We start from the raw sequence: 12,977 nt of genomic DNA, 5'->3' as shown, positions 1-12,977 counted from the left end.
TATTGCCCATTATTAAGCTAGTGTCATGGAGTCCAGAGACTCCCAGGCAACTCTCTGTGCCACCACCTCTGCTAGGTCTGTTGAGGTACATCCAGCAGCCTATTTGTCTGCAAGGACATCAGAGCCAAGCATGGTCCATGGTCTTGATATCATAGGTATATGTGCATTGTGAGGTGGGGGAGAGTGTTTAGGAGATGTAGTTCTCATTGAAACATGTATTGGCTGAGCAAGCCAGACTAAATTCTTTCTTCTTTGGTTAGGATCCGACCACATTTGAATCTTCACCTGTATACTTCATACCTTATTTAATAAAGGGAGAGCTTGCATTTATGCACTGTATTACAGAGTCCTCAAGATGCCTCAAACCCCACTTCCCCAGCCAGTGGATTACTTTGAAGCAAAATTTCAAATAGACACTGAGGTAAATGTGGTGGCCAATCGGCAAACACATTGTTCCATAAACTGTAAATGGATGACTGAGCAGGTGGTTTATATTTGAGGGTGCTCTTTGAAAGATAAATGTCTCCCAGGAAAATACTGTGCCTCTCTTTGTATTGTGCCAAGGGATTACTTACATCCATCAGTTGCAGAAGCATGGGTTGAATGTTTCTCCTGAAGGAACGAGGCTCCAACAGCACAAATCTCAGCCCGGCCTATTTATTCAAGTCCATATTAGGCCTCGAAGCCAAGCCCATTTACTAAGAGGTCAAAATGCTCCAACTGAGATAAGCTGATATTATTACACTGTGTAAAAAACAAGCACACATAACACAGTAGCTGCTTGTATTTTATAGACACAAGCTGAGAAAACTCTAAACGTCAAAATCCCCAACCCTGAATCTTTGAATAGATGATTTTTAAACAGGCGATAGAAACAACTGATATGATATTGTAAATATTTTATGGGCAAGTATTTAATGGAGGTGACAGGGGTCTTGCCCACCAACAGGAGAGCAGTCGTGAGCCCTGCATTGGCTCCTTTTGAGGTGGCCTGCTAATCAAATTGGGCAACAAAAGCCCTTCTCCAGGATCAAGGAGTCTAGTGGCAGAATTCATTCCAACACCCCGCCCACCCACCCCACCCTCCACCCACCCGCCCCACCCGTCTACCCAAAAGCTGCCAGCATTTGTGCACTCTTCAGCAGTGCTGCTGGAGGTGTTTTAGCTCTGCTGGGTATGCACCCACCTGAGGACCAGGATTACTGAGAGACCCAGACCACAGGTGAGTGATGGTGGGATTGGGTTGTAGAGTGGGGGTCGCTGAGGGGAAAGGGGTTGATAGCAACGGCGGCGGGGGGAGACATGGAATGGCTCTCATCAACTCCCCCCATTTCCTTGATCAGACACTGAATGCCTTTTCATGAGCAACCCCACTTCCCCACCCCTGCCACCTCTCCCATCCCACAGCCCACAAGCATCCCCAATAGGGTTTGCCCTTGGTCCTCAGCACAGTGACTCTCATGCCTGCTGTTGGTTGAATATCAGTGGTGGCGGGATGTGCACCTTAAGTGGGCATTAGTTACCCAATTAAGGGCCTCAGTTGGTGAAAGGATTGGAAAGATGTCAACTTAATTGGATCAGAGAAAAGAAAGTGGCATTATCCCACCTATGTCCTCCCTCCTTATTAAATACCCAGCAACTCCAAACTTAAGAACGTAAGAACTAGGAGCAGGAGTAGACCTTCTGGCCTCTCGTGCCTGCTCCGCCATTCAATAAGATCATGGCTGATCATTTTGTGGACTCAGCTCCACTTACCCAGCCGCTCACCATAACCATAACTTGAATCAGGGCAGGGGGAGAGCATTTAAATTCTGCCCACGGTATCTAAAGAAAGACTGAAATCAGATTAAAGTTTATTTATTGGTATCACAAGTAGGCTTTCATTAACACCGCAATGCAGTTACTGTGAAAATCCCCCAGTTGCCACATTCTGGCACCTGCTCGGGTGAGGGAGAATTTAGCGTGGTCAATGCACCTAACCAGCTTTCAGACTGTGGGAGGAAGCCGGAGCACCCGGAGAAAACCCAAGCAGACACGGTGAGGATGTGCAGACTCCGCACAGACAGTGACCCAAGCTGGGAATAGAACAAAGTCCCTGGCACTGTGAAGCAACAACTGTGCCACCCCAGATTATAATTATAAGCAAAAGTGCAATAGAGATGCAACGTTTTTTGTCACATAGAACACATTCTTGAAGCAATCTGAATTGAGTGGTTAAGTTATTATGCTGGTTAAATTCTGTCCCCTTCCATTTTTATCCAACTTAGTGGGATCCTGTGGCCTGAGGTTGGAATTGTATTCACTCCAGAGATGAGAGATTTATAAATGTCACCAGTGGATAACCTTTATGTGTTTGCTTCTGATTTTGCCTTGGTGACTAAGGCCTTTGTTTGTAAGCAATATTAACCATCATCAATACATGCCACCTTCTGAATGCATTAGGATGTATTACACACTGGCTCAGTGGGCCAATATGCGGTGCTCTGGGACTCCTTGTTACCGTCACTGCTTTAGTTGCTGTTTCATGCCAAGAAATAGTAATAGAAGTATGTTACAGATGTCTTACATCAGTCAACCTCAATCATTCAATCCTAATGGCAATTACCTGACAGGCTACAGGATGTAATGGGATTCCAGAACATTCTGTATACATAGCCAAATGATTGCAGGTTAGAAAGAATGTGGTTTGTGCTGACCTAAAGACAGCTGGCATGGCAGAATTCGCTTATAATGTCCATCAGTTTTACTTCAAAGCAATCAGAGTGGGTCATGTGGCACTCATAAGTGTGGTACACAGATATTCACTTAGGCAATCTTCGGGAAGATCTCATATCATTGCATAAAGATTTCTGGATGTGACTGCACTCTATCCGAGCTCATTTCACTTTCTGTTGTAAATCCTTTCGGGGTGAATGGAACGAAATAGATATATTCAAACTGGCTCACACCCAGTACAGGTTGCTTTCTGATTGATGCATCGTGTGGTGATCAGGTGTATTTATTCTTTTGTAGTTTGTTACTGTACATTAATGTGTCAGCTTCTAATCAGAGCTCTGAAAACATAATTCTACAATTTTCACAAAGAGTAGATAAACCTTGACATTTGATCATACCTGAAAATAATGGTTGGAATACACACAACAGATTCATGCTGCATGTTCATTATCATGTTTTATTTATTAGTATCACAAGTAGGCTTACATTAACACTGCAATGAAGTTACTGTGAAAATCCTCTAGTCGCCACACTCCAGCAACTGTTCGGGAAGAATTTAGCATGGCCAATGCACCTAACTGGTATGTCTTTTGTACAGTGGGAGGAAACCAGACCTCCCAGACGAAACCCACACAAACACAGGGAGAATATCCAGACTCCGCACAATGACCCAAGCCAGGAATTGAACTTGGGCACCTGGCACTGTGAGACAGCAATGCTAATAACTGTGTCACTGTGCCATCCCATGAGCAGCAAATGAATAACTCTCTTTGGGAAACTGAATATTGGGTGTCTGATACCACTTAAAGGCAGCCAGCACCTCTTAAAGTGGAGGTACACTCTGGCTGTAGAAATAAGCTATCACAGAAATGGCTGCAACAAGCACTGAAAGGACACAGATCCTCTGGCATTTCTTTGGAGACCCAAGTGAGGAAACGGCAGATCCTCCTCCATCCAGAAGGCAAAAAAGTCTTCCAGGCACCACTTCCACTTGCCAGTGGGAAGGATCAATGTCAACAGTAGTTTCATGAGGCACCATTGCAATCTCAATAAAAATTCAATGGCCTCACCAGAGTTGTCAAAATAAGAATATTGTTTTCTAAAGGCAGAATCTTCTGGTCCTGCCAGGGAAAGTTGAGGTAAGACTAGATGGAATTTCGTAACTGTTGGTAACGGGTCAGTGGACTGTCTGTGCCACTCTCTGGGCAATCATCCTAGAGGCTGGTCGGAATGGCAGAGCAGTTACCTCACTGGCAGCAGTGGGTAGGCAATTTGCATCATGCCTATTTATGGGCTGTTTGGCAAATTGCCGCGATCTTCCCATGGTGGATGGGTCCCCCCATTGAGGGCCAGGCCTGCGAGGCGGCTGGAGGCAGCTTGCTGACGACTGGCCTGGGGGTAGGTAGGTGCGTGCCTGTGAGGTCTCCAACCCTCACCCCCAACCAGAACCATTGCCACCAATGGATCTCAGCCACTGATAATGGCCATCCTGTGGAGGAGTTTACGAGGACATCTCAAGATGGAGGGCACCTCACTTTGCCCCTCTGACAGTGATGGCACCCACCTTTCCTGGTGGGACTGCGCTCCTTCCAATGCTGCAAGCCCTCCGATTGATCCTGCAGTCTCAGGGAGCAACTGTTGTCTTCAATTATGTGGCAGACCAGGAGGCAGCCTCTTCATTGGTTTTCTGGAGGAAGAAATCCTAGGCAGAGGCTTTGACAGGTGGAACAGGGTTAGGAACCAGAAGTGGTTCTGAATCAATCTTACAGCCTTACAATCTTGCAGCAGAATATTCCACCCTTACTCTCTGTGCAGACTTCCAATCCAATTACTCACATAAGCCCACCCCTAGCACTGTTAGTCACTGCACCATACTTCACTATACTTCCTTCTCCTCAGACTGATACATACCATCATTGCAATCCTAACTTCCTACACATTATGTCTTATATGCTGCATTTTCTACTAGAACAAGCACATTCCCTATAAATATGTCACAAGATTGTCATTAACACACTCTCTTCTTTCCTGTGAGAACAGATCACACATAACTGCAGACACCATTCTACAGAAGTAGGAATTAAACCCATCTGTGCTCCCTATTCTCCCTCGTGGAAAGTGCACAAGCCATCAAGGAGAGTGTAGAGTCATTGCTGCAGTGACTGTCATCACTGGGGAATGCCCTGAAAGTCCAAAGCTGCTCGAGGTTATCCACCATGACTACCCGCAGGGTTCTCAATGGAAGTTTAGCGCTCATCCGTCTCCAAATCTGTAGTCAATGGGAGAATACTTTGCAGAAGATATGGAAATGAGCACACAAGAAGGTTTGCACAAAAGTGATTCATAATTATTTCTGTTAATTATGAGATAGCAATAGAATTTTGATAAATTAGTCTTTTGTTCCGGATTTCGTGGTAGTGTTTATGTCTGTGGTGAAATAGAGGAACACCCATAAGGATGGATCAAAAGAAGGATGGTGGCAGATGTATGGTGCTGTTGGGGATTGTTGGCCTGATGCTGTATTTGGAATGGAAAAGCTGGTTTGGGTGAAGTGATGTTGAATGAGCAGCCCTCTGAGAGCTGGAGGCACCAGGGATCAATGGCTCAATTTCTTCATGCTCCCTCTCTTCCTCCTCACTGTGCTCCTGCTGCCCATTGTGTTCCCCTGGCTGTGGTAAAAGGATCATAAAGTTACATAGTATTATGCTGCAGACTACGTACCTCTCGATCCTGCTCAGTAACTTATGGCGAAGCTCCGGAACAGTCCAGACAGCGCAAGCATTGCTTCAGTATGACAATTGTTTATTTGATCCCACATCTTGCGATGGCCTTGCCTGCCAATGTTTTGGGTTCCTGACAGGGCAGTTGAGCCAAGGCTGGAGGGATTATCACTTTGTCACCCAGAAGACAGTTTTTGAACTTGATAGCCTGACAAGAATGAAAATATCCTCGAGGTCTGGTGCAGGATGAGAGAGTCGTGACTGATGCCATGCTACTGCACACAGAACTAGATCATCTGCTGCCTGTGGTCATAAAACATAAGAACATTGGACTTGGGAGCAGGAGTAGGCCTTTCAGCCCTTTGAATCTACTCAACCATTTGATAAGATAATGGCTGATCTGATTGTGCTCTCAACTCCACTTCTTTCTGCCCCTCCCATAATCCTTAACGACCTTGTCTATCAAAAATCTACCCAACTCAGCTTTGAATAAATTCAATGACAAGGCTTCCACTGCTTTCTGAGGGAGAGAATTCCACAGCCTAGCGACTCCCTGAGAGAAAATATTTCTCCTCATTGCCATGTTAAAAAGGAGGCGTTGTGTTTTTAAATATCCTCTGGGTATCCGTCCTATCAAGTTACCTGAGGATCTTCACCAGTTCTGTGTTCCGTGGATGGAACCCTTCCCACTGGATCATGATACCATACTGGTGATGGGCAGCAGTTGAGACAATGTGGGTGCTTTGCCCATGGGGAATGACATGTAAGTGTCCCTCCATGTCAGGAGAGTCTTGGTGACCTTTATGGTATAGCGAATGAATGAAAATTGTAATATGTCGCTGATGCCAAATATGTTAAACCTACATTGAAGTTCACTGTAATATAGTGTGTGGCACTCATCCAGCGTCTTCCTGCCCACAGATCTCAAACAATAATGAGATGGAATACAGGAAAGAAATATCGAATCTGGTGAAATGGTGCGACAACAATAATCTCTCCCTCAATGTCAGTAAAACAAAAAACATAGTCATTGACTTTAGGAAGTGTAGTGGAGGACATGTCCCTGCCTACATCAATGGTAGTGAAGCGTAAATGGTCAAGGGCTTCAAGTTTCCAGGTGTCCAGATCACCAACAATGTGTCCTGGTCCCTCTGCACTGACGCTATAGTTAAGAAAGCCTACCAATGCCTCTACTTTCTCAGGACGCTGAGGAAATTTGGCATGACCGCTATAACTCTCACCAGTTTTTGCACCATAGAGAGCATCCTTTCTGGATGTGTCACAGCTTGGTATGGCTCCTGCTCTGACCAAAACCACAAGAAACTACAAAGGGTCGTGAACGTAGCCTAGTCCATCATTCAAGCATGCCACCCATCCATTCACTCTGCCTACACTTCCCATTGCCTCGGAAAGACTGCCAGCATGATCAAGGACTCCATACACCCTGGAGGTACGCTCTTCCACCTTCTTCCATTGGGAAGAAGATACAAAAGGCAAAGATGACATACCAACCGACTCAAGAACAGCTTCTTTCCTGCTACCATCAAACTTTTGAATGGACCTACCTTATTTTAAGTTGATCTTTCTCCACACCCTAGCTATGGCTGTAACCCTCTCCTTTCCTTCTCCTCTATGTACTCTATGAATGGTATGCTTTGTCAGTACAGCGTGCAAGAAACAATACTTCTCACTGTATCCCAATACATGTGACAACGATAAATCAGTTCAAACCAAATTGGAAGCTTATGTGCCTCAAAAAAAAGGGCACAAGTTAATCACCATTTCTAGGTCCAATTTTTACTTTTCTCCAAGGGCGCAAGCACGTATTAATGTACTCTGCCCAAAATATTCTGCTATTGCTACTTGTGTATGGAACTAATTTTCACACAAAGAAAGGTTCGCCGAAGGGGGTGTTCTTTAAAAAAAAATTACATAAGCTCAATTTCACTTGTAAGATTTGTCATTACAAACAAAGTCTTAAGAAAAACCTAATGAGGGTTGCTGAATCGCTGAATAAAAATTCCTGCCAGTGGATAGTGCTCACCTTAATTTCTACCTAAAGCTTATTCAGCAATGCAAAATGCCACAGCGTTCCTTCAGTTTCCAGTCCTGTAGATTTGTATTTGCACACAAAGATTTACAATCAGGTATTAGCAAGCTGAAACATTTTGCTCATTAAAACACAAAGCCAGTTTAGAAATACTACTGAAACATGTAAAGGCAAATGCAAAGGGGATAAAAAAAAACAATCACAAGAAGCAATTTTCGGCTGATCCTGCTGTTTCTCCCCTGTATGCTGTACTTGATTTACATCAATTAAGTCTTACACATAAGGTATCATATCATATCAAGGCTAATAACCCAGAAATAACCTCATTAAAAAAAGGACAGCAGATCGGTCTAAGCAGGATGAACTCTTAGCAGAAAAATTACTGACCTGGAAAGAGTAAGAAAAGCTAATAGCACTGCGGAAAAAGGATCATTTTTTATCAGTGAAACAGAACAGAAATTTCTGGAAGTTAAGTGGCACAACAAGTAACTTAATCAATTTCTACATCTTAATCTATAAATAGGCCCGGATTGTGCATATATCATAGGACTGCCCTTCAATCTTGTCAATAGGAAGCCAATGTGTTTAGCTAACACCAGTATCAGACTGGTTAATTTACGATCCAAAAGGTTTAAAACAGTCAAGAAGGAGCTGGAGGTGTTACAATTAGTATCAATACAATACTACATTGAAATATGAATTATCAGGGTCACTGTCCTCCATAAATTATGACAGATTTTGCTTAAAATTGCTGAAATGTTCTACTAAGGTGAACAGTTTAAATACATCTCAGCGCTCACACTCTAAAGCAGATTATTCCAAAGGTATTGTTGGACAGGTTCATAAAATTTTCAATGAGATGCTTTCAGGTCTCTTGGATCAAGCTAATTAGCATTCAAGAATTCTTCTGGAGTACAAGAATTTAAAACATCTCTGTGATGTTTGTTTAGCAGGTTTAATTGACTCTTCAGTAGGCATTCTGGAACAGGAACATCTTAATAAAAAAACAAGAATGGGCGTATTCTCATGTTGTCGTGACGAAAGATCTGGTACATGGCCACGCCAGTTGTGCCAGCAATGGCTGTATCCTGTACATTCGGGTTCTCAATCACAATGTGTTCCGCTAAGAGAAATGCTTTCATCTTGCATTTGCCCATGCAGTGATTGACAGTAACATGGAAAGAAATATTGACTCAATTGTCCAAACTTTGCAATAAGTGGTGAAGTGACAACATTTGCCAATGACTTCACAAAAAAAGGAGCTGTCAGCAAACACCGAGAGAGGCGTGCAGAGTCAATTTTCCAATTTTAATTGTACACTGGTTCAGGCTGGGATGGGATCTCCAGCATCCAGTTATAGTGATGTCATCAAGCAGGTTAAACTGTCAATCATTGCCAAACTCGCCAGCAAACTCAGAAGCAATGTGTGGTCATTATTATTCATTTTCTTTTATAATCTTACAGAAAGCAAAATAAAAATTGTGCCATGCATGTAGGATAGATGCTGAAATGTCATAACCCAACTCAAAAATAAAGCTATGGAATCTTTATCCTGAAATGGAGATACTTGGCACTCCACAAATATAAATTGAGCTTTTCAGGGCCAGAGAGGTTATGCTGCAGTAATTATGATGTTGTATATGTGAAAAAAACAGTTACACCATATTCAAAATGGTACGGCCTTTGCAGTGGATTTTCAGTGAGAAAGATAGAATATAAAGATAGAAAGATAGTGAGAAAGATAGTGGAAGTTGACATAAACAAGGTTGGTGAGCCATTGGTCATAGAGTCATAGAGGTTTACAGCATGGAAACAGGCCGTTCGGAAACAAAGAGTGCAGAAAGCCAAGTGGGAATATAATGCTGTAGCAATGATAGGGGATTGGCTCAAAAAACAGCAGAACCAAAAATACCAAGTGACAGGAAGATTGGGCTCATGCTTGCAGATTTTGCAATGGTGTTCTACAAATCAGTCATCCAGTCTGTGGTTAGTCTCTCCAGTGTAGAGGATACCACATTGGGAGCAGCAAATATAGTAGACCAAATTGAAGGAGGTATAAGTGAAATGCTGCTTCACCTGAACGGAGTGTATGGGGTCTTGAGCAGTGAGGAGGGAGGAGGTACAGAAGTAAATATCAAAGGTAAATTTTAAATATTTTAAATACAATATCAAGGGTAGGAGTCTTAGCTGGGTTGAAGAGCAGAAGGATCTTGGGGTCCGGGTCCATAGGACTCTTAAATCGGCCTCGCAGGTGGAGGATGTGGTCAAGAAGGCGTATGGTGTACTGGCCTTCATTAATCGAGGGATTGATCTTAGGAGTCGGGAGGTAATGCTGCAACTTTATAAGACCCTTGTCAGACCCCACTTGGAGTACTGTGCGCAGTTCTGGTCGCCTCACTACAGGAAGGATGTGGAAGCTATTGAAAGGGTGCAGAGGAGATTTACAAGGATGTTGCCTGGATTGGGAGGCATGCCTTATGAAGATAGGTTGAGGGAGCTAGTCTCTTCTCCCTGGAGAGACGAAGGTTGAGGGGTGACCTGATAGAGTTTTATAAAATGTTGAGAGGAATAGATAGGGTGGATTCTCAGAGGCTATTTCCCAGGGCTGAAATGGTCGCTACGAGAGGACACAGGTTTAAGGTGCTCAGAAGCAAGTGCAGAAGAGATATTCGGGGAAAGTTTTTCACTCAGAGGGTGGTGAGTGAGTGGAATCGGCTGCTGTTGGTGGTGGTAGAGTGAACTCACTGGGGTCTTTTAAAAGACTTCTGGATGAGTATATGGGATCTAATGGCATTGGAAGTTACAGGTAGTTCTACAGCTTAGTAGGTATAGATGTGATCGGCGCAACTTGTGGGCCGAAGGGCCTGTTTGTGCTGTAGTGTTCTATGTTCTATGTTCTATGTAAATGTTGCACCCTCTACATTTGCAAGAGAAGGCCCTGTGGGCAGGGATGAGGAGTTGGCCATGATGGAAGAGTGAGCCAGGATGTCATGAAGGAAATTCCTGTGGAACACTGATGTGGGGGTGAGAGGAAGATGTGTTTCTTGGTGGCATCAAGAGAGATTGAACAATCTAGGTTTATATCCTCAGGCATTTAGAAGAATGAGAAGAGATCAAATTGAGGTATACTGAGCCACGACAGATCAGCCATGATCTTATTGAATGGCGGGGCAGGCTCGAGGGCTGGATGGCCTACTCCTGCTCCTATTTCTTATGTTCTTATGTAAGTTAGATGGATTTTTCATTTGTAATGCGTTGAAGGGTTATGGGAAAAAGGCAGTAAAATGGGAATGAGGAGCATATCGTGTTTGACAAATTTATTGGAATTCTATGAGGATGTACTAGTGCGGTAGACCAGTGGATGTGGTGTTTCTCGATTTTCAAAAGGCGTTTGATAAGGTGCCGCACAAAAGGTTGCTTCAGAAGGTTAGGGGGCATGGAGTTGGGGGTAAGGTGTTAGTATGGATGGAGGATTGGTTGTCTAATAGGAGGCATAGAGTTGGTATCAATGGGTGCTATTCTGATTGGCGCTTGGTAACTAGTGGAGTGCCGCAGGGATTGGTACTGGGGCCTCAACTATTTACCATTTATATAGATGATCTGGAGGAGGGGGCTGAGTGTAGGGTGTCAAAATTTGCTGATGACACAAAGATGAGTGGAAAAGCAAATTGTGCGGAGGGTGTTGAAAGTCTGCAGAGGGATCTAGATAGGCTGAGCGAGTGGGCGAGGACCTGGCAGATGGAGTACAATGTTAGCAAGTGTGAGGTTATCCACTTTGGCACGAATTATAGTAGGAGGGATTACTATTTAAAGGGCGAAAAGCTGCAGCATGCTACGGTGCAGAGGGACCTGGGGGTCCTTGTGCATGCGTCGCAAAAACCCAGTCTACAGGTGCAGCAGGTGATCAGGAAGGCGAATGGGACGCTGGTCTTTATAGCGAGGGGGATAGAATATAAAAGCAGGGAGGTCTTGCTGCAACTGTACAGGGCACTGGTGAGGCCGCAGCTGGAGTACTGTGTGCAGTTTTGGTCGCCGCACTTGCACAAGGATATTTTGGCCTTGGAGGGAGTGCAGACGAGGTTCACTAGGCTGATACCGGAGATGAAGGTGTTGGACTATGAAGAGAGACTAAATAGACTGGGTCTATTCTCGTTGGAGTTTAGAAGGATGAGGGAGGATCTTATAGAGACGTATAAGATAATGAAGGGGATGGATAGGGTAGAGTTAGAGAGATTCTTCCCACTGAGAAAGGACAACAGGACTAGAGGGCACAGCCTCAAGATAAAGGGGGGGCGGTTTAGAATGGAGTTGAGGAGGAACTTCTTCACTCAAAGGGTGGTGAATCTCTGGAATTCTCTGCCCGTTGAAGTGGTGGAGGCTACCTCGCTAAATGTATTTAAGATATAGGTAGATAGGTTTTTGGTAGGCAAGGGAATTAAGGGTTATGGGGAGAAAGCAGGGAAGTGGAACTGAGCTACTTCAGATCAGCCATGATCTTATTGAATGGCGGGGCAGGCTCGAAGGGCTAGATGGCCTACTCCTGCTCCTATTTCTTATGTTCTTATGTTCTTATGATTGAATGGCAGAGTAAACTCATTCTGCTCCTATATCTTAGGAATTCTTCTGAATTTATCACAGTGGAATAAGCAAAATTGTGGAGGATGATCCTTTGAATGTGGAGACTGGTGAGGTAAAAGATGAGGACAAAGGGAACCCTCTCATTTTTCTGGGAGGAAGGAATGAAGGCAGAGGGTGTGGGATATGGGTTGTACATGGTTGAGTGTCCTGTCAATCACAGAGATCAGAGTAAAAGACAGACATGTCAGAAGAACTGTTGTGAAGGTGACAGCATTGGAACAGATGCGATGGAGAGAGAAGCTGGGAGAATGGGATGGAGTCCATAGAGGAAGTGAAGTTTTAGGAGCTGTAGTTGTGGTAGCTGTGGGAGCTGATGGGCTCGTAATGAATATTAGTCACCAGTTTATCGCCAAAAATGGAGACAGAGATTTTAAGGAAGGGAAAGGAAGCAGACCATGTGAAGGTAAGAGAGGGTGGAAATTGGAAGCAACATTGCTAAATTTTTCCAGGTCCAGAGGAGAGCATGACTTGGTACAGATACAGTGATTGATGTTACGGACAGAGTTGTGGGAGTGGGCCTGAATAGAATTAGAACAAGGAATGTTCCACATAACCCACAAAAAGACAGATATAACTGGGGCTCATACCCATAGGCACACTTTTTATTTGCAGGAAGTGAGACATATTAAAAGGAGAATTGTTGAGTGATAGAACAAGTTCAGCCAGGTGGCAGAGAGGGGTGGGGGAATGGGGATTGTTTGGGCATCTGCTTAGGGAAGAAGTGGAGAGCTCTCAGACACTCCTGGTTGGGGCGGGGGTGGAGGGATTGGGTGTACATAGAGGGATTGGTATAAAGGGATTGGACATACATAATGAAGAGGAGGCGATTGGGGCTGGGAGTTGGAAAGTGCTGA

Source organism: Carcharhinus amblyrhynchos, chromosome 4 (assembly GCF_965287045.1).
Source record: "Carcharhinus amblyrhynchos chromosome 4, sCarAmb.v2.hapA, whole genome shotgun sequence".
Classification (NCBI taxonomy): domain Eukaryota; kingdom Metazoa; phylum Chordata; class Chondrichthyes; order Carcharhiniformes; family Carcharhinidae; genus Carcharhinus; species Carcharhinus amblyrhynchos.
This window is presented reverse-complemented; position numbering follows the sequence as displayed.